This window comes from Fundulus heteroclitus, chromosome 5 (assembly GCF_011125445.2).
Source record: "Fundulus heteroclitus isolate FHET01 chromosome 5, MU-UCD_Fhet_4.1, whole genome shotgun sequence".
Lineage (NCBI taxonomy): Eukaryota > Metazoa > Chordata > Actinopteri > Cyprinodontiformes > Fundulidae > Fundulus > Fundulus heteroclitus.
Genome location: NC_046365.1, coordinates 31,369,822 through 31,392,400, shown reverse-complemented (window position 1 = coordinate 31,392,400; position 22,579 = coordinate 31,369,822). Strand labels below are relative to the sequence as shown.

The 22,579-nt window shown below is 38.7% G+C and overlaps 1 protein-coding gene and 1 long non-coding RNA gene across 4 annotated transcripts in view; one reads left to right on the top strand and one right to left on the bottom strand.

Moving 5' to 3' along the window:
• elfn1b (extracellular leucine-rich repeat and fibronectin type III domain containing 1b) overlaps nt 1-8,758 on the bottom strand; it is a 170,659-nt gene extending 161,901 nt beyond the window's left edge. For all 3 annotated transcript variants that reach the window (XM_036137420.1, XM_036137421.1, XM_021307930.2), the window contains exon 1: nt 8,445-8,758. The gene's annotated coding sequence lies outside the window, so the exon portion shown is untranslated. The remainder of the gene's footprint in view (nt 1-8,444) is intronic.
• Nucleotides 8,759-11,472: 2,714 nt separating this feature from the next.
• LOC118563207 lies at nt 11,473-13,355 on the top strand. The gene is made up of 2 exons (XR_004931099.1): nt 11,473-12,668; nt 12,780-13,355. It is a non-coding gene; the product is annotated as an uncharacterized LOC118563207 (long non-coding RNA).
• The last annotated feature ends 9,224 nt before the right edge of the window (nt 13,356-22,579 follow it).

Here is a 22,579-nt window from a genome sequence, read left to right as displayed (position 1 = left end):
GATGTCGCCTTTCATTACAGCTGATTTTTAATGTTTCCACCTGCCTTATTACTGATGTAACCATCAGAGTCGCACCGCCGTTGACACTTCTGCTGATGCAGCAGAAATAAAAAAAAGCTTTTACCGTGTAGCTGCATGCTGTGATGTGTTGTATGGCTTTATTGAGCAGGATTTTATTTGAGAGTCTCTTTTTTTTTTCCCCTCCCATATGTGGAGTGCCCCTACAACTTGTGCGTCTGCTGCAGCAAGCACTGCAGTACTAATGCAGGATGAAAGCAAGATGAGCAACCTCAAAGATGGTTATCAATGAATTACCAGAATAAGTAACTGTCTCACTGTGACAGAGGATGTCTGGCGCTGAAACAAGACAGTCAATCATTTCTCAATCCCAAAAGGATAATGTCCTCCCTAAAAATGAGTGAATGAAGCTGTTATACTGGAACCACATCATGCCTATTTATGATAAGGGTCCTCTTAACCTTTTTCATTCAGTCTTTTTGCCTTCCTTTTCTTTTTCCTTCCTTCCATCTGTGGCACACAGCCAACAATTGGAGTCAGTCAGTGGGAAAACTCTGTTAGTAGTCCATGCCCTGTGGGACGAAGTGGCAACAACATTTGTTACAACAGATAGTGGAGCAGCCAAAATTTAACTGGTTGAGTGACTTTGTGTCTCACGGATGCATCCAGAGAGCTTCTGTGTTTGAACTCCTCAAACACAGTCATGGAGGTAGGCTCTTACACGTCTACGTCTGAGTTGTGCTCCACATGCTTGGTTGAAGTCTCTGAACATCAAAAGCTCTCATAAGAGCTTCGCTGGTCTTTGTCATGTTCAGTCTGAATTCCTATTGGATGGATGAATGCTACTCCACCGTTAAATGTCTGGCTCTTTCTCGTTCTCACGACGGCAGTAAACAATGCAAACCTGCCTTTGTGCAACCCTCCCAACACATAATGTTCATGACGTATTTTTTCACTAAGCCCACATCTCTGTATTAACAATGTTTTTATTAATCTTACATAGTATTTTAAACTTATATGTGTTTACATTTGCTGTAAGCGGATAATAGGGATCTTTAACAGGTATAAAGGCTTGGATAGATCAGTCTATATGTGATCACAATCAGAATCAGAAATACTTTAATAATCCAAGAGGATTGAGCTTCATAAAATGTTTCTCTGGTAAATTGAGATTGAAAGCTAGTTTTTCAAAAATAAGTAATCTGTTGAATGTAATTTTGTACACCAAGCTATTAAATTAGGCCCTCCCATGTGATTTCCAACATATTGGGACGTGTTGATATTTAATGTAAATTTTAACAATGCAGAGAATTTAATTATTTATTTTTGTGGCACTAGTGGCCTTTGTTTGACAGTAGGTTGACAGGAAATGAGGTTGAGAGAAAAGGGAGAAGACTTGCGTCAAAGGCCCCCTGAAAAGCAAATATGGGTCACATGATTTACCTCTGCGACACTACAGCGAAGTAAAAAAAATGCTTTTTACAGCTTTGTGTAAAATGCAATAAGTACAACTCCAATAACTGGTGAGAAATAAATTAGGACACACCCACGTTTATTCCCAAATGAAATGGCGAAAATTACACACAACACATATCACATCAGGTGCATATTATGAGAATATTGTACCTCATAATTTTTAAGGAGTTTGTCATTTTTTAATTCCCAGACAATTACTTTTGTGTGCTCCTAATTGTTGAGAGGTAACATCATGGTGGGATGCACAGAGCTGTCTGATGTCTTTAGGAGGAAGATTGTAGCAGCTTATTAGTCTGTAAAGGGATTTGAAGAGGTCCCAGAATAATTTGTCTAAAAGTTGAGGACATTCCAAACAACTGCCAACATTATGTCAAGGTCTGGTCATCCAAGCAAGTTCACTCTGCAAACACACCCCAGATCCTGAAACAAGTCTCCAAAAACCGTAAAACATCATTATCACACACAATTATAATTTCATAGGCAGGTTTGCAAGAACAAAACCTTTGCTCTCTGAAATAAAAACATGAAGGTTTGCCAGAAAGAGAACATAGACAAAGACAAGGACCTCTAGAATTATGTTCTTTGGACATATGAGTCTAAATTTGAATTATTTGGTCACCAGAACAGAGGATGGAGGAAAAAAACAGCATTTTGGATAAGAAAAAAAGATGTTTTGAAACATGAAGCTATATATATCATGGTTTGTGAATGTTTTGCAGTAGTAGCTGAGAATGAAGAAATCGAAAGTCAAAAAAGTCTAAAACCACCACATGCGAGTGAAATTTAGTGAATTAATTTGAATTGTGCCGTTACCATCAACCTTTTCTGATGTGATATTTCAACATGTTAATTGAAAAAGGTTGAAGGAAACACGACTACTTAGATGCTGTTAGTTGACTTGAACTGTTTGTCTGAGCAAAAAAAACAAAACAAAACAAACTCAAACATCTGACAGCTGAAAGTTAGAAGTGTAAGAAAGTTTCTTCAGAATGGTCGCTTTTTGTTTATATCTTTTGTCTAGTGAGTTAAACACAGTTATTTTTGGTGTTTACTTGTAATGAACTCACCAGCATTTTCGACAAGTAATTAAAAAGGTTAGAGATCAGTATGCAGACATGTTTTCCAAATTTCTGAATATTTAAAGAAGGTGTTGTTATTTTTTTATGACTTTAGGTTCTAGCCAGATTTAACAAAAACAGTTGTTGGCTTGATCAGCTCATTTGATAAACCCCAACTACCTTTCAACCACAAACATCAACTTTTCAACTTACATTGTTTACATCGAGAACAATATTGTATTTGGTCTATTTAACTAAAATTTGCAGAGGAAGTACATTTTATTGGAATCTGGTAACTCTAAAGGCCACATTAGAGACTGAGATTGTTTACATTTCAATTGATTACAAAAATCATCGCTGCACCTTATCCTGTAATTTACTGTAATTTACTGCAATTTACTGTGATTTTTCAAGCTGTATGCAAACTTAATTTCGTTCTGTAAGCACTCTGTGCATACAAAATGACAAATAAAGTTGTCTAAGTCTAAGCCTAAGTCTCAAAGCTAATTATTTATATTCTGTGCCTTAAAAATTATTTTGGTTTCTTTGCTTTCACCATTCCTTTATTTGTGTATTTATTTGTACTTTACCAATTTTAATTTGTCTTTATCATTTCAACCGGTAGTCCAATCATAGCTTCCAGGGAAAAACATTAATATTTTTCATAGTTCCTGAGGTAGCTCTATAACCATTGAAAAATTGTCCAATATGTCTGTATGTGGAGCCACAACTGTACATTGTTTAGACAGATCCCGACATTGTCTTTTCCAAGTTCAAACGACAAAGTTTTAATTTTCATATTTAACTATTCCAACTCTAAAAGTCGAAGGTGATTTATTAGTCTTACCTTTAAAATAATATATATATATATATATATATTTTTTTTTTTCAATTATTCCTTTATTTGTTTCAGTAAAAGGCACACTTCACAGATTTTCATTTTGCAGTGACATTTCAAGAAGTAATCTATAGCTTGAAGGAAGAAAAACAACCTGATTTCATAAAATAAAAATGCTGAGATAAAGGCATGGGGTGCTATTAGCTTATCATGTCATAAAAAGCTCGAGAAAAACCCAAAGTACAAGTTATCAGGGTATTCATATAAAACTTTAAAACCGGGGTCTTTAACGAGATCTAATTTGTTTTATTTAAAACAGAAAATAACAAATGTTGCTAACATAACATACCGATAGTTACCATTATAATATCAGTCAATCAGTCATTTATTTGTATATCTCTTACCACATCCGCAATATTGTTGATTGAAGTGCTTAAAAAAAATCAATAAATAAAAAAACAACATACAAAAACAGAAAACACTAGGTTAAAAGCAAGAAAACCAGCAGTGCCACCACAGCCTAAAATTTAAATACCAGCGTGAATATAGTGAATAAGTATTGAGATCTTATTTAAAATGGCCAAGTTATAAATCAAAGATCTAGTGGAAGCTGATTCCAAAGTTGAGGTGTGACAACAAAAAATGCACCCCAAAATATGTACTTTGTCCGTGGAACCAGGAGTAAACTTTGACCGTCTGCCCTAAAGAAGGCAATGATTTCAAAATAAACCAGGTGTAGCAAGTTCCCGTCTTGGAGTGTGAGATCTGGTGTGTTCTGAACAAGTTGGAGACGACGAAGCGATGACTGGGGGACATTGGCATAGAAGGTGTTGTGATAGTCGATTCAGGAACTGATGAAAGCATGAACAGTCGTCTCCACGTCACAAGACTTTAAAAAAGGCTTGACCTTAATTAGAGGCCAAAGATAATAAGAGCCAGCGTGAATAGAGTCAATTTGTTTGTCAAATTTGATATCCTTGTCAAATATGACTAATGGATGTTTGACACTCTCACTAAACTCCAAAGTCAGTGGCAGCTTTGTTGCTAAATGACTGCTTGATTGCAAAGATGCGGTCAAAGAGGGAATTTGATGCATTACTGCATCATGGCATTAGAGGTAAATAAATCTGCAAATCATCTGCAAAGTAATAGAAACTTGACATTGTGCTGTGCTGTAATTGATCCAAGTGGTAATTTATGTAAGGAAAAAAGGACTTGAAAAGGAACCTTGTGGCACCTCACACTAAGGGGAGCAGTAGAGGAAGAGAAGCAGTTGAGCATGAAAGAAAAGGTTATAACAATATTGTTGTTGTGGTTATTTGGATGAAACATCATTTTTATTTCAAAAATAAAGGATTAACTGTAATTTAGTAAAGGTTTTAGTAAACGCTCAGAACGTTTTACATTTTTGGTTTCTGCTTTGTATAGGATAACACAACTCCAATAAGCTATATAATAAGTTGTTGTTTTTTTTTGGCTCAGGTAGCCTGATGTCTGCTGCTTTACCTTCCAAATGACCCATAGATCTGATTTCAATGTTTTAGCTATACATAAATCTTAGATGGGTCAGTGTTATCCCTTTCCATGACCATGATCTAAACAGATATTTTATCTACATTTAAATTTAGCAAAACTAGCTGAGATAGGATTCAGGTATTTATATGGGATGTATAAATAACCCATATTAACAAAGAAAATATTGAAGGACAACATAAAAGCCTGTGAATCATGCAACACTTATGAAAGGCCCATGAGAAATTCAGACGCATGATTCATTATGAAGTAACTAATTTAATTCATTCTTTAGTTGAGAGATAGCTGTAATCAGTGACTGGCAGTCAGGGGAGGCACCATGGCAAGTTACATTTTAACGTTGATAAGATAACATAATTTTGTCCACTTGACTGTTTTATAAATTTGTTTTCAGTATGGTAAAAATCACTAAAATTGTGCATTGGCTGTTCAAATACATAAGAGAACAGTGAGGTAATGCAGTGAGGAGCTCTGACTCAGCTCTGATGGTGCCATGTCGCACACACTGTAAATGGTAAATGGCTTGTACTTGTATAGCGCTTTATCAAGACCGACGACACCAAAGCGCTTTACACTACAATCGGTCATTCACGCACACATTCACACCCTGACGGTGGTGAGCTATGTCAGTGGCCACAGCTTCCCTGTGGCAGACTGACAGAGGCGAGGCCTGTAACAGGTAGTTGGCGCTGCCTATTGCATGCCTATATACATGTTTGATTACACGTGTACTACACAATCTGGCTAAGATATATAAATAAAATGTATGACATATTTTGTTTTTTGTAATTATCCATAAATGCACAGTTAGAATTTGCTGTAGGCAAAAAGTACTGTGCCGTACTGATAAGGGGCAGTGCTGAGCCCCATAGGAACAGCTGCACATCATATACGGTGTGGTTGTTTCACCACCAAGTCTAATGATGCACACATTTAAATCTGTTCAGACAAAGCGGAAGATTCCATCTCTAAACTAAAGGGTCTTTCTAAACTGGACTTTTGATGGAAACAGGAGGTATTAAAGAGAGGACAGCCAACTCAGAGCTGACGGATCTGTTTTTAACAAGTGGGAGGAAGGTAGCTTGCTCTTTTCAGTCAGAGTGGTACCCTGGAAAAGACTGGCTGTGCTACAAGACAGTGCCTTTTTCTGCTTTTCATGTCTTTTATTTTCAGATCTCATTTCCATTTATTTTCTCCACATTGAAGCGACTGACAACATCCAGAAGCAGTCCAGCTTGGTGATCATCTCCATTGAAGCGGCAATGTTTGAAGGCAAACAAGGATGATTTTTACATCCTAGTGATAGTGAAGGATAGGCACATAGACTTTATACACAAATAATTGTAAGGTTATACACAATTCTCATTAAAAAAAGAGAGATCAGCCCCCCAAAAAATTATTTTCTAAGATCAAATGTCACCTATATTAAATATTCTTTAATTTTTCTTCCTATCGTATAATTGAGCTGACTCTATATCATTTCATTGATTAAACAATAATTAAAGGTTTTTAAAACAACTAAATGCTTAATTAAGGCAAAATAAAGGACACAATTGAAATATTAGCATCTATTTTGAACTCTGAAATTTGTACAAGAATGTCTTTTTCTGTTTTTATGTCCATTATATAACAACCTGAGAATGATTAGGTTTGAGAAGATTCAGTGTAAAAATGTTGATTTATTTTGGTTATCAGATGGTTACCTGTTTATGTCGGCTAAATTATTAGAGCAAGCATGAGTGGTTAGACAAACAGCTCTTTATCCTGTCTAAAATATTGTTTTTGTATTGTTAATGTACAGATACTTCTTAATTGTTAATAGACACTGTCTGCATGACGCTAAAAGGAACATTTTCATTGTACATCCGACTCCAGAGGCATCGGTACATTACCACTCACGGACCTCATTGCACGTCACTGTATGTAATATTTCTAATGTTTAAAAAAAAAAAGTATTTTTAAAGCCAAACAATATCAATTTTTATCATGAACGACAAATGTCCTTGGTCAGCATGATTAATAATGTAAGCAGAACTACTACACTCAGCTATGTGACCAATGGTAATGGTAAACACAGATATGCCAGAGCTGATATAACATCTCGTATGCAGATGAGAAAACTGAGTTCAAGTTGTTTTTTTAAAATCATTTAACATAAATACAGCCGTATTAGACATACATTCTCCTTCTTTCTGCTTTTCCCTTTTCTGGGGTCTCCTCAGCAAGTCATCTATCATACACATAAGAAGTTGTGGAGTTTGATATTATCTTTGTGCGGTGAGCTGTGATTTCATGTAGCTCATCTCGTAAAGATGTTGCGTTCAAGTCCAGCTCATTCCACTTCTTACTACTTATCAATCTTGGCTTCAAGCAGTCCATGTTGGGACTTCCAGTAAAGGTCTATTTAGTATTTAAGATGAAATACCTAATTTTAGCCAAATTGCTCACAGACCATTTAGATGTAGTTTAAATGTGCTTTTGAATCAAAAACGCTCATGTAACAAGAGTCATTTCTCAGTTTCCACACAATGACAGGCCTTTTCTGGACTGAAATATATGTTCAAATAGCCAATTTTGTCTTTCTTGTAACCAAAGGAAAAAGTTCACCAGCCTTGCTTCAGACAGCTGATTGGAAGTGTACGGCAACTGGTGGGGGAGGGGCAATGGACCATCACTGTGCTTCCTGCAGCTGAAAAACACACTGGCGCCTTCTCTTGTATCTTGATAAAAGCAAACCTATGGAACAGCATAATCGAAAATATAACTGGGTTTTGAAATGGGAATGGTATAAAACCTCGATTTAAGTTAAACCGGAACCTGCTCATGCCTGTTGGGGTTCCATGTTTTACTGCTCTATACAGATTTTGTGTCTCGTGAGCAGTGACTAAGCTGTAATGTAAGCAATATAGTTTATGATGCCAAATGCTTCAAATCTATAAACTCAGAACTACATTTCAGTATGCCTTATATTATATAGGGGCTGTCTCTGCTCCTGTCCTGGACTGCATTACGGATTCCAGGGCTCCGGCACTGCAGCCTGTCCCGGGACAAAGACTTGATTAATTCCAAGTGACCGACTCATTTGTGCACAAAGCCCGGCACATGTTAGACTCATTAACAAATAGCGAAGAAGACTCGTGTCAAATTACCAGAGTTCGTAGGTTGCATACACATAGGCTGAATCCACAGCACACATTCAAAGAGAGCTGATCATTTAAATCTGGGTCTGCACCCTGCATTATCAACGCGCACAGGGGGCTCGGAGATAAGATGAGCGAGCTGATCATTAAATTGCCTCCATTCATCACCAATGTACACACACACACATTTAAACAGAGAGCAATGGGGTGATTTCAGAACCATAGGAATGCCACAGATGTTGACATATTTCAAAGTTGCCCTGCGCCATGCGGTTTCAGTCCTCCCAAAGCCGAAACGTGAAAACAAATCAAAATAGGCTTTATGCACAAGCTCTATACAGATGATGACGGTGATGAGCCCGCTTAAGGATGCGAGTCTACCTGATCTGGATCCAGATGCCAGCACGCAGGGAGACGGCGCTCCTCAGCACAGCGGTCCGCTCGCTGCCTCCGGCGGTGGACGTGCGTCTCAGTGATGGATCTCTATGTTGTTTTCTGTTGTTTATCGGATTGTTTGCCCCAGCTCGTCTCCGGTCTCTCGTGTGGTCTCTGAGAACAGCTGCGACCGGGAAGAGGCTCCGTCGGTCACAGCGGCTCCTGATGTGGTGATTGAGATTTTTTCAGATGCAAAGCAGCGTCTGATGTGATGCGCTCTGCCTCCCTCCTTCTCCGTCTCTCTCCTCTCAGTTTCTGCCTCTCACACTGCGTCAGGCACCACTTCCCCTCCTCCTCCTCCTCCTTTCCATCTCTCTCTCCTCTGTTTGACTGCTTTGACTCTACCTCCCTCTCGCACAGGAACAGACGGTGATTAATTCGCTGGAAATCAGTTTCTCTCTCCGCCTCTGTCTTCGTATATCTCTGTGCTTCAATCACCTCCAGCCCGCCGCTTCTCCTCTGAACTGAAGCGAACAACAGCCAGCTGTTTTCGGCAGAGGAAAGGAGGCTTGCACTGCGCTTGAAGCAGTGCGATGGTGCTTGTTCTCCATGTGGAGAGGAGAGCGAGATAGAGCCCCATCAAACTCAATCCGGGAAACTTTTTGATGAAATTGTATGAAATCCAGGCGAGTTGGAGTTCTTTGGAAGAATGACACAGGTATGCAGCTGGGGGAAAATGTCTGCTGTAATTTTTCTGGAGTGATTGGTGTGTTTTATTTTTCCTTCTCCATCAGGTCAAAAACCTGCCAGACTTCAGTGCTATTTGATGCTGGCTGCTTGCCTAAATGCTCTATAGGGCATTGTAATGTCCTGCCAGCATGATGTGGTTAGATTAACTACCTGTTTTGTAGGCAAAACTCACGCACATCAAATACAGACTCTGCTGGCACTTCTGGTCGCGATGTGTCAAAAGCCTTCAAATGAATGAATTGTTTATTACAGTGTCATAATCTAGGACTGAAAACATTTACAAATAAAAGCAATTTTATGTTGTAGGTGTTGTTGGTAGTTACCCCTGCTGTTAATGCTTGACATACCTCTTTGCCAATAGCACAGCCCTTCTCTAAGATTTTGCAAGATTGGAGCATACAGACAGAAGGATCTTGCATTTCTCTTTGTGTAATATTTTAAGATGATCCAGGTCCTCTCCTTTGCTCTCTTCTTCCCACCTCATCTAACAAGTTTCCCATAGGATTAGGGTCTGAAAACTGAGCTGGCTATGGAAGAAGATTGGTTTTGTTTTCGACAAATCATTTCTATGTTAATTTGGCTGCATGTTTTGGATCAACCTGAAAAGACCAAATGACCCCCAATTTGGAGCTGCTTGGGTCATCAGATTTTTCATTTAACATGTTTAGGTATTTCAAAGATTTAAGGATGCCAAGGATTCTAGAAAGGTTCCCAGTGACTTTGAAAAGACCACAGCATACCAGCTCCTCTATTAAACTTTATGTTAGTGGTTTGTTATATGCCGTACAAGTGCTGAGAAATAAAGTGATTAAAATGTTTTATTCAGTAAAGGAATGTGACAATTACAACTATAATGGTATAGGCTTAATTTAATGAGACAGTATTATTAAAGCATTTTTATACAGAGAAGATGGAAAAAAGGAAGAGATTTACACTAGAAGTCTAGACTTGAGCTGCAATATTTTGTGCTTGTACTTTAACAACTTTGTACTCTTGAATAGTACTTCATGAATTACGTAGTTAGTTCATGGCAATTACTAAAAGTAATTTTCATTGTTTTCAACAATATTCATTTAATTTGTTGCTTTAGTCCCTATTACAACAGGTGCTAGGAAACTGGATGGTTAATTTGAAACTATGATTTCATAACTGTCAGAATTGTGTCTCCCGAAAATAGGGATTGCTCTAATACTTTTTTTTTCTTTTTTGTCCACATCCCTCCGTGGATCCGGCATGGAGAAAAGCACAATCAGAGTCTCATCTAACTAAAGTGCACACTTACAGTTAACGTCCCAAAGCTCCAATTTTAGGTTTGTGATATAACAGAAAATACTTTTGTCTTCAGAGGATGGGATGAGAGTAAGTTTTCAGAAAAGGTTAATTCCTCCCTTGGGGTCGAATGTCAGTTCATGCGTCAAGATGAGAGCTTCGAGTACCTTAGTGTCTTATTCACAGGTAACAGTAAGATGGAGATGGGCAGGTCTTGCTGGCAGTAAGGTTGTCACTGCTCTGGTATGTCAGATAAAGAATGAGCTCAAACGGTCTTTCCACATACCAGCCCACAACTAGGTCATTATATATGGAATGTCTCCCCAGGTTGCCATTTACAAACATTCTGTGATGACTCCGTCAAAGTCTGCCTCGTCAAACATAAATGCAGACGGTGGACAAGGGACTTTGTGGATTGGTGCCAGCGTTACCATCCAAACACGTGGAAAACCGAGGAGCTGGTGGTGGATTTCTGCACCCACCACACTGACTCTGAACATCCATGGAACTGACATCGAGGGAGCGGACTCTATTAAGTACCTGGGTGCTCATCTGAACCATAGACAACACATATATACATACCACATCGAAGCATTTCCATTACGCCACTTGTAATGAAATGTTGCTTGGGAGACAGAAGACATATGAGCACATGTGCCATCCATGGACAGGGTGGTACCCTGGATTGCGAGCCATATTGTCGTTTGCACAGACATCACTGTATCCCTGCTTCATCACATCTGTTTCAAGGTAATTAATGTTTGACAGGGCTTAGTAAGAACTTAACGACAAGCTGTTGAACAGGTGTGGAGATGCACGAACACATCTACAACATACAAACCAGCGTGTTAAAGGACTGATTTAGGTGAATAGGTACCCATTGCAGATTCAAAGATGGGTACCACCAAATGTTGAAGAGTTTGCTACCCTGTTCTCTATCACCCATGCTGATGCTCCAAGCAATATAAATATATTTTAAGTCCTATAGCATACATTTATGAAACAGTAATTCGGTAGTCTGACCCTAAGTTGTTGTAGGTCTACATCAGGGTGAACTGCCTTTATAATTCATGACTGTGTAGTTAGAAATTAGAGGCATGGGAAATGGATAAGGTGAGACTGAATAAAAAAGAAGAAAGGAAATAAAGATCTTATCAGTTCACATGTAACATTTTTTCTCTCTCTCTGTGGAGAACATGTAATTAAAGAAAATTACTAAATTTCTGACCTAAGTAACAAGCCAAGCTAATCTGCGTGTGAGTCACATATAAAACACTTTGCATGCGCTGCACCTGAGCTGACCTGTGATGTAACTCGTGACCTATTTCTTCAAAAGGGATGATGTTTTGAATCATTGTAGTCTCAGAGTGCTGGTAATAACGCTGCTAAACGACAAACATAATAATAGTAATTTCTGATCTTAAAACTCATCCTTGTCTGTTTTAATTGTCTAACATTAGATGCAAGGCTGGTGTCTGACAATGCTTCAGTTGATTCATACCAGTGGTTTATACTGTAGGTCTCATCACACTTCAGCTTCCGCAACAAAGAAGAAAGGGAAAAAAAAGAGGAGAGAAAGTGTAGTAGCTGTATGGGCTAATGTGACTCTGTTGGTTATGTTTGTTTTCCTCTAGGGGAATTACATTTGAGCGATGCAGTGCCCAGTGTAAATAAAAGTAATCTGGACCAATCATAGCTGTTGAAGTATGTCATGCTAATCATTTATGCGGCATAGCATTTCCATTCAATAACTCAGGCCAAAAAAGCAAAGATCTGCTCACCTGGCTTTTGTTACGCAATTTGTGTTCAAGTTCCTCACAGGTGACAAGTGCAGGAAAGATACGATTCTTATAAAATGCCTTATATGTTGACAAAACATTTAAAAACACTCAGTATTGACATTAGCTCAACGTATTCGTATTTGGGAAAGAGACGTCCAAATGATTGAAATACTGGCCTTCTGTTTGGCAGCTTTATTGCCTTGTTTCAGTATTTATTGTTGAGAGAGTCACTATCTTTCTATGTGTCATGATCCTTGTGTGTTAGTCTGTTTTTTGTGGGTGTGTGAGTTCTCTTCCTGAAGGGAGGATCTTTGCCGGAGGGAGTGGCTGACAGGTGGCAGACAGAACACCTGGCTGCAATCCAGATCATCTGACTGCTGAAAATATAAGGAGCTGCAAGACGATCACTCATGGCTTGGTGAGCAATAAGGTGCTCATGTTAACTTGCTTCTTTGTCGGGTCCTTGTGATTTAAGAAGTTATTTATGATTACATACCTCAGCTCACCTTACCTTTATGGTCTCTGTTCTCCCTAATTAAAGTTGTCCTACCAGCCCTGGATTCCTCCTCCAAACTCCACTGTTAGATTATTCCCAGAATCTCCTTCTCTCCACGGCTGTTCACGGCAGTTCCTTTGGGTTCGGGTTCCCACAGCCCACCCACTCTCCGGTTTTCTGCTCACTCCCTCCAAAGCAGGCAGGTATAAGCTCAGTAAGCAAATGGAGCCCTTGAAAGGGTTTTAAGAAACAGAAAAAAAATGTCAGTGGGAGAAAAAACTCTGGCAAACTGGTGACAAACCCGACCGACTCAAGTAACTGTCCTAAAAAAAAATCAGAGCTCAAAAATGGGTAACCCCAAAAGCAGATGAGGTCATTAGACAAATGCAATAGTTGTTGTTAGCTGGGATGCCCTGAGCCAGTATGTTATCGCCACAGGGTTTAACAAATCTCCATATGTCCACATTTGCTAGTTAAACACACATGCTGTCATAGGGTGTCCTAATTTTTCAGCATGACACTATAAATGGCATTTATTTTACTGAGAAACAATGATTGGGGCAATACCAGTTTTTACTATTCTGTTTTGTTCTACTTAATACCATCTGTAAAAAAAAAAAAGGGTTTTAGTTAGTGATATTTCCCAAGGATGAACAAATACTCATTGAAAGTTTCTCTTAATGAGTCACATTTTCTTGGTGCATCATTGCAGACTTACAGCTTTTCCTCAAACTCAGAGCTATAGGAGTGAAAAACATGTGATCTAATTGCATTTCCAAGCGCAGCTGCTTGTTTTCAACACGCATATGTCAGCTCGGAAAGCTGTGAGTTCTGGTGGCATGTTCTGTAAATTGCTTCTGACTAAAAAGATGGGTGTCTTGAAATAACTGACCAGAACTGACCACATTCTGGCAATGAAAGCAAACAGATTTCTGCAGTCTTTGCAATGAAACAACCCACAACAGAAGGTTAAAGTGGCCTGTTTAGAAAACTCTTTGCACAGAAAACCATTTGACTATTGGACAGCAAGAACTGGAGATGAGAAATGGGCTGTCGGTTTGAATATTTGTCAACAGGACATGTTGCTCGCCGTAAACCAAGAGACTGTATTTTTAAAGTTCTTTATTAGTTGCTCCACTTGTCTCATACCATGTCACACAAGTAAAAATGTTGACCATTCAATCTGATGATGATGTTTTCTTTGCAGGGCAGTTTTAGAGGTTGAAGACTGGATCTCTTTTTCTCTCTTTTTTTTCTCCACCTCCTTGTATAATAAAATGTTCTGTCTCATAAATTCAAATTTATGTGATAAAATTAAAGGTCTTCGCCTTTTTTCCCTAGAAATTGTGGGTAAATTGTACAAATAAAGCAGGAAAGCATTAACCTGACAAGTCTGATGATTTCTTACACAAACCACTTGGGAAGATTTCCAGAGGAAACAGATGGACACACAGTGTGAATGGCTGAAGCACCGGTATCCACATCCATCAAAAGCACACTAGTCCGATTAGCAAACACACAGCAGAAGTCAGTCAGGTACACGAATCCATTTAGGAAGATAAACAAAATGAACTTGAAAAGCTTGATCAGATGTGTGCTTAGGAAAGCAAAAGTTTATAACAAAAAAAAAAAGAAACATTAGTATTTTTTTGACTACAAACCAATTCAAAAAGTGCTCTTGTCTTTGCAGACAGTCTCATCAAAAGCCCAAATGTTACAAAAAAACAATCTTTGCCAGCAAAGTTAATTACATCAAATTGATCATTTTGTGAGTAAATGGTACACTTTCTCAATTTAACACCTAGTTCTGCTAAGACAGTCAACAATTAACATAGTTCCTTCTCAGAAATATGATGAGTGGTAGCCTAGTGGTTAGAGCATTGTGCTTGTGTCCTGGAGGTTCTAGGTTCAACTTCCACAGACTGCCACGCTGGATCCCTGAGCAAGACCCTTAACCCCAGATTGCTCCCCGGGGGCCGTACAATGGCAGCAGTGGGTTAAATGCAGTAGACAACTTCATTGGAATGTACAATTGCAATGACAAATAAAGATTTCAAATTAACCGAATACAAACAAAGTCCTGTTTTGTTTAATATCTCATTATGAATTTTGATAGTAAGGCTAAGTCTTGTGAAGATCGATCGATCGATCAATAGATAGAAAGAATATTCCAGATCAATCTTGGCCTTGAAATTGGTCTTCCATATTTTGCCTTTCTGATTGTAACATAAAGGCAAACATGTGCCAACATTCACACTCCATCAGTCAGAACTGTCATGCCAGCAGAGACCAGTCGAAACAGACTGACACGTTGACAAAGCTGGCAGACAGACCAACAGACAGCCAGACAGAGGGGAACGGCGACAGATGGTGAGTTACAGACGACTGATACCGGGAGAGCAGGGGAGGATGGAGCAGAAACGGAAGTCATTCATGAATTGTTGGTTTCCTTTTCACCCATGTCACTGTGCAGCTGTTGGGAATGTCAAATTCATGTCAGTAAAAAAAATCTGCAGAGTTGTTTTTGTATTGCAAAAATAATTAGTGTGAAAAGAAATAACTGCAAACATAAAGGCTAACACTATTTCAAACACAGAAAAACTTATTTTTCATAGTTTTGACAATAGGTGTTCTACCCTAAGCATATTTATCCATTAATATTGACATCTAAATGCCCAAGCAGGTTGGAACAGAAGGAGAAAGTGTCAAGTGTGTCGTGTGATACAAGAGTTTCAGCGAGAATGAAAAGAAGTGTACAAGATGGTGGCGAGACCAGCAATGTTGTATGGTTTAGAGACAGCAGCACTGAGTCAAGTGTAGGCATGTTTATTTGTAAAGCACATTTCACTGACAAGACAATTCTTGTCACAAGAGTGTACATGAATAGAACATAGCATAATAAAAATATATTGGAATGGCACATTCAAGCAGGTAAATAAATCAAGATATTGAGGTTCTCTTAAGGAGAGATGAGGATGGATAGGACTGAGAACATCAGAGGGACAGCTAATGTTAGATGTTTTGGAGAGGCCAGACTGAGATGGTCTGGACCGGTACAGAGGAGAAGTAGTGAGTACGTTGGTAGAAAGATGCTGAGGCTGGCACTGCCAGGCAGAAAGGCCTAGAAGAAGACCAAAGAGGAAATTTATGGATGGAGTGAAAGAGGACATGATAGTAGTTGGTGTGACAGAAGAAGATGCACAGGACAGGGTTAGATCAGGGGTCACCAACACGGTGTCCGTGGGCACCAGGTAGCCCCCAAGGTCCACAAGTGTTGTTCTAAAACTAGCAAAACCCTCCAGTGAGCTGCTACAATGTTATTTTAGTCTGTTGCTCTACTTTGGTAATCACACTTGCATTTATACAAATTTAAAAATGACAATGTCTAAAAAAGAATATATATATATATATATATATATATATATATATATATATAAATATATATATATATATATAAATATATATATATATATATATATACATATATATATACATATATATATACATATATCATTACAAATATGTTTATTGGTGAGTGCTGACTCTTCTGGTTCAAAGGTCAGTACTGGTAGCCCTTCGTGTGACAGAGTACCGATGAAGTAGCTCTCAGTTTCAAAAAGTTTGGTGACCCCTGGGTTAGACGGAGACCGATGACTTGCTGTGGTGATCCCTGGAAGGGTAAAGCTGAAAGAATAAAAAGAAGAAGAAGAGTCTGCAGCTCTCATGGGGTGCTCCTGTTCGGTTAGTGGTCAGTATCTATCGAAAGTTGTGCAAGGAAGGAACAATGGGAAACCGACGGCAGAGGCAGGCTCACTCATTGATGGACATGGAGAGCAAAGAGTGGCCTGTGTGATTTAATTCAAGCTATTGTAGCTTAATTTGCTTAAAAGTTAATGTTGGTTAATAATGTTGTTAGACACTATAGTGGGTCAGATGATGTGAATCGAGCTGCACCTCTAAATACCCATTTGCACAGCTGAAAGCACCAACAGTGAGCACATGAGCATTAGAGCTTGACCATGAACCAAAACAAGAAGGTTCCCTGGTTTGATGAATCAGGTGTTGCTTACCTAAGGAATCCATGGCACCAAGATTCACTTTGGGAAGAGTGTAAGCCAGCACAGACAGTGTGATGCTTTGTTCTGCTGGAAAACCAGGCCTCTGAAAATGGAGCATAGCTTTAAGTGGTAGTGCCCAGGTCAATAGGACAAGAGCTAAGTTTTTAATATATATACTGTACAGCTCCAAATCATTTATAGCCCCAGGGAGTGTTGGCCTAGCGGTTAGAGCAGCGCCCTCGCACTCAGAGAAGGATGCAAGTACCCGGCCTGCACTCTGGGTCCCTGAGCAAGACCCTTAACCCCTGATTGCTCCCCGGGCGCCACACATACCAGCCCACTGCTCCCCAAGGGTGATGGGTTAAAAGCAGAGAACAAATTACGTTGTAATGTATGTTTCAATGTATATTTCAATGTATGTTTCAATAACAATAAAGATGATATTACTATTACTATAAGAGCTATTGATGTATACACTTATTGGTATTAAATAATAACAAAAAACATTTTTAATTGCTGACCAGCTGTTCAAAAGATTCCTCTGGTATTTCTGACCTTCTTTCTTTTGCAATTAGCTACAAGTATGTGAGGTCAGAAAGCCTCCTTGCCATTGTCCTAATTTGCCTCAGCAGATTATAAACCTCAGATTGAAATGTATTTACATAGATTCCAGTTCAATGCTAGTTATAACATCATGCATGTATCTTTCTAATTCAAAATGTCTATGAACATTTACCTGGACACACTGGTAATATTAGATAGATAGATAGATAGATAGATAGATAGATAGATAGATAGATAGATAGATAGATAGATAGATAGATAGATAGATAGATAGATAGATAGATAGATAGATAGATAGATAGATAGATAGATAGATAGATAGATAGATGAGAATAAAACACAATACAGGTACCAATATCAATTACATCGGAGCCTTATGAAGACAGGAATGCCAGTGTCCCCACGTAGAACTACGTGTGGTGTCAGTAAGTGACAATATAATTTCATTGCCAGATGCATTTAACCTACAGATAAACTTATACATTAACTTTCGTAAAAACAGCATGTAAGGTATTGACTCTTGCTGTGACAAACATCTCACTCGCATTAGTCCATCTTGGCCATTTCAAAACATCACACAGGAACAAATATCCCCGATACGAAATGAAAGCTCAGTAGCGGCATAGCTAGCTCAGACAAAAAAAAACAAAAAGAAAAAAAAAACATGGAAGCAGCAGCTGTGTTTATTGTTAACCCTCAGCCCTGAGAAGAGATTTGTTGATGCAACATCTTCCTGCCTTTATAGCAGAGAATAAACACTTAAGTTTACCTTGTTACCTATACCATGTAAAAAAAAAAAATCATATATCGCACACATAAACACATGCATGCCTGTGCAAAAACAGAGGACAGACGGAAGCAGCTTTTTTCAAGGGATGTATCACTTGAAATGTTCTGAAGGCAGTATTTATAATTACTCTGTAATTATATCCAATCCTTGAGGGTGGGTTTGGACATCCAGCATCTCACCACCTCCATTTCACTGTTCACACACACACACACACACACAGACATGTACATGCACTCTGTTATCTCAGTGCAGTAATAACACTAATGATATCCCATGGGTACCTCAAAGTATAAAGTGGGTCTGAAGAAGGACAGTGGGAAAACGAAAGAGTGGGATAGTTAGCCCCTTTGTAGGTTGCGTGGTCTCATCTCTGTTGGCAGGAACACCATTTCAGAGTCTGTATGATGTTTAAATAGATGCCAGGAACACGCGCTCGGAAACGTTTGCGCATAGACACAAAAGTGAGCTTGTGTGCTGACTAGAAGACAGAGACGAGGGGGAATGGAGAAGAAAAGAGGATTTAAGCGACACTGGCAGCTTTCACACTGTTTTTAGGTCAATGACAAGAAGCCTATTCAACAGTCACATGCAGACTCACAAGTGAAAAGCACGCTGACGCTTGTAGTGCTCAGCACATGAAAGCAACTCCTTCATAGATACAAGTTGTGTAAAATGCGTACTTGGCTCCTTTTACCATCACCCTCCAACAAAGGCGCCAAGTAGGAGCGTATAAAAGCCCAGATGAGTGAAACTCTCTTCTCGCTGTGCTAACTTTTGTCTCTGCTCTGTCCTTGTAAAATCTCACCAAGAGTAAGTTAATGTAGTTTTCTGAGTTCGCCGACTCCGCCTTGAGTCCAGTCTTGATATGTGTGCTCCAAAGCTACGATCTTGGCCAAGTGTGTGTATTCTTGTACTTGCAGCTGAGCAAGTGAATTATTTTGGTCATTATACTAGTCAAGTGAGGACTTTGATGTGACTTTGATGTAACGACCTTTTTTTAGTCCTTACTTTTTTCTGAGCTAGGTTTGAGACTAAGGTGTCAATTAGGTTTGGGGTGGGTTTAGGTATACACTGGTATAGGTTTGGCTTAGGGTCAGGGCTAGACCATAGAGAGGCTTGAAAATGAATGAAAGTCTTGGAATGTCAAGGCACGGTCCTCACTTTGCACTTTAAACAAGGATGCGAGTGTGTGTGCATACACTTCGCTTGCAACTGAGTGAGAAAGTATAGTAAGGACTAAAGTGAGAAAACCTTTTTTTTAGTCCTCACTTTTTTGTGCTAGGGGTTAGGTTTTAAGTCTATGGTGCTAATTAGGTTGAGGTCAGGATTAGGTATGTACAGGTAAAGGTTAGGTTTAGGGTTATGGTCAGGGTAAGACCATATATAGGGTTGAAAATGAATGGAAGTCAATAGAAGTCAAAGCCAACTGTTCACTTTGTATTAAAAGCACGGATGTGTGTGTGTGTGTGTGTGTGTGTGTGTGTGTGTGTGTGTGTGTGTGTGTGTGTGTGTGTGTGTGTGTGTGTGTGTGTGTGTGTGAACATATGTGTAGATGTGTGCGGATTCAGGGTGCAGCAGTACGGATCAAAGAGGGTTGAGATCAGTCTGTCATCCCCGTAGCAAGCATCATCCCTCATACATATTAACTGTAGCATGTGTGCTTGGTCATGTTCATGTGTCTGAGCAGCTAAAGAACAGCTATAGAAAAAGCAATCCAAGTCAATCTAGGTCTGAGTTAAACTGCTTTTGCATCTTTGGTAAATCATGACTTTGCTTTGATCAAGCAAATTTTGTTTTGGTTGTTTATTTGTTTATTTTAGGTTGGGGGGGGGGGGGTACACCGAGGCCTAATTACATGGTTAGGCATAGGACCAGACATGTAAGGATCAAAGAACCACTTAAAGTGAACCTGTCTGACAACATGAAGTAGGCTAAAACCTCTCAAAGCCAACACATCTTGCCTCGATGTAAAGAAAATCAAGAAAGATCAGAATAGAGTCGAAATATCCTCAATTGTCCCACAGAGGGGAAATTCATGCACACCAGCAGCAAAGTGCCTGGCAAATGCAGGCATGTGAAGGAGCACAAAGATAAAAATGTATATTTATATAAAAAAGATGTAGAGTACGGGCAAATTTACAACATAACAAAAATAATACTGCACCTGAGCTGAACAATCGATCGATTGAATCGATCTTCAAAAGCAAATACAAAATATTTCTGCCATAAACTAAAGACAAATGGCCTGTGAGCTGCCTGTGGCCAGTAATAATTTGCGAGGTAAGGATAGCTAAGGCAAGGCACATTTATCTGTATAGCACATTTCAGGAACAACACTATTGCAAGTGCAGTAGCATAAACAAAGGCAAGTAAAGTTGGATTACAGACTGAAATTAGAAAGGTTTCCATTAATAGTTTAAATAGAACAACTCTAAACAAATGGGGTTTTAGCTTTATATTGGTCTTAATATTGCTTTTTCTTAACAAAAAAAACAAAAACACTCCAACGCCTTGACGGGACAGCTATAGTTGTGGCGAGTTATCGGACTCTCTTTTGTTAGCTTGGCTATTTGAAGGAAATTAGTTGAACTTAGAGGTCGTTTGTGATATGGGCAGCCACCAATGGCGGCTTCTCGTCTAGGGCGGCATCAGATTCCCCCAGACTTACAATGTTCACTGTGCCTAACGCACTCGTCCACTTGTGGGTATTTGGCACCCTCTGCCTGCAGCAGTGCATGTAACATTTTGCCATGTTTGTCTGACAGACAGGTTTTAACAGAAGGGGGGAGGGAGCAGGGGATGGGAGGACCCCGCGCTGCTTCAGTGCCAGCACACATGTGCAGCGGCCATATTTGAAGGCCATATTTGATTTGGACTAATGTTGAGCAGGAAAGCTTGAAAAGTTTACCTGTTATATCTGCTGGAGTAACTCCTGATATTGTGATTGTTACTAAATGGAGGGATTTATTTTTCATTAGATTTTTCTAAACCCTGGAGGAATGCAGAGAAATGTCAGTGTTAGATACAGGCTTGTAACCAAGAGGACTTTATTATGGAATCTGACAAAGACACCTATGCGCTCTTTGCAATTCCTAGGTGGTAAGGAGCCAAAACCTGAACATCCAGACCTTATACCAGCGGATGCAGCATCTGTGCAAGTAGGCTACATTTATTTGGCTTTTTCTCAGCAGAATGAAAACATATAATCCAATACAGGTGTTCATGTGAGCTTCAGTGTTACATAGTCCAATTATTTTAAGCGACTTTGGTTCTTTTTTTTTTTTCTAAAGTTGCTTGTAACATTCATGAGTTAGCAGTTGTGGTCTTTTGGGTTGGTTTTAGAACATGAAGTCACTTCATGCTGCTCAACAATAGATGAGAGCTGGGCTAATATCAACCCCCATCCTCCCTGTGAACTATGTTACAAGCAAGCAAAATTCCCGGTGTGTATAAATACCATGCTAAATACTTGCATTGGTAATGATTAGTGTAATGCCAGTATATCTGTATAATCTGACCCAATCTGTATAATCTGATGGAATTTGACTTTGTGAAGTGCCTTGAGATGATATGCTTCATGAGTTGGCGCTATATAAATAATATTGAATTGAATTTAATTGAATTGAATTAGAAGCAACCCATGTGTTACAGTGTGGTGGTTTGCTTGTTGGTCTTCTTTTTGGCTTGTTTTCATTGAGCAAGTTGCTTGTTTCTCACACAAGATTGATATTGTTAGTGTGAAGGTGAGATTGGTATGTGTGTCTGATTACAGTGAGATGACTGACTTTACAGCTTCAGAAAAGAAGCTGTTTTTAAGTCTACTTTTTGCAGTAAGCACTATAATGATTTAAAACGTAGGCCTGTAATAATATATATTTTTTCTTAGTATGAGCTGTAATTTTACGTGGGTTTGGTGAGTTTGTTCCTCGCATTTGATCTGTTGGGTAAGAGGAGAGGACAGCCTCTCCTACCTTTCTGTTAATACTGCTCATTTTGAGGCGTCTACATTTTAAACATTTAAGCTGTTGTCCAGTTTAATCCAGATTTTTTTTTATATAATTCACATTTTTCCAAAATGATGAATCACATCATTTTGGAACTGTAAATTGTAGCTGTAACTGTAAAACTTCAGACCTTCCTCCAGTTGTGCAATGAGATTTATGTCTTTATCAAAGTGCTATCGTTCACATAATCCCAAAAATGTTTTTATATTGATGCAGTTTAGAAATGCATTATTTTTTATTTTATTTATTTATTTGTGATATTTAGTTATATAGTTTATTTGTATGATACTTTTAACTTACACAGTATTAATGTTTGTTTTTTGTACTGACGTTTTGTTTATAGTAATATTTTCTTGTATTTAATTGTAGTTTTCTATTTGCATTTTATATTTATAACTTGCACAGTATTAATGTTTGTTTGTCTTGATG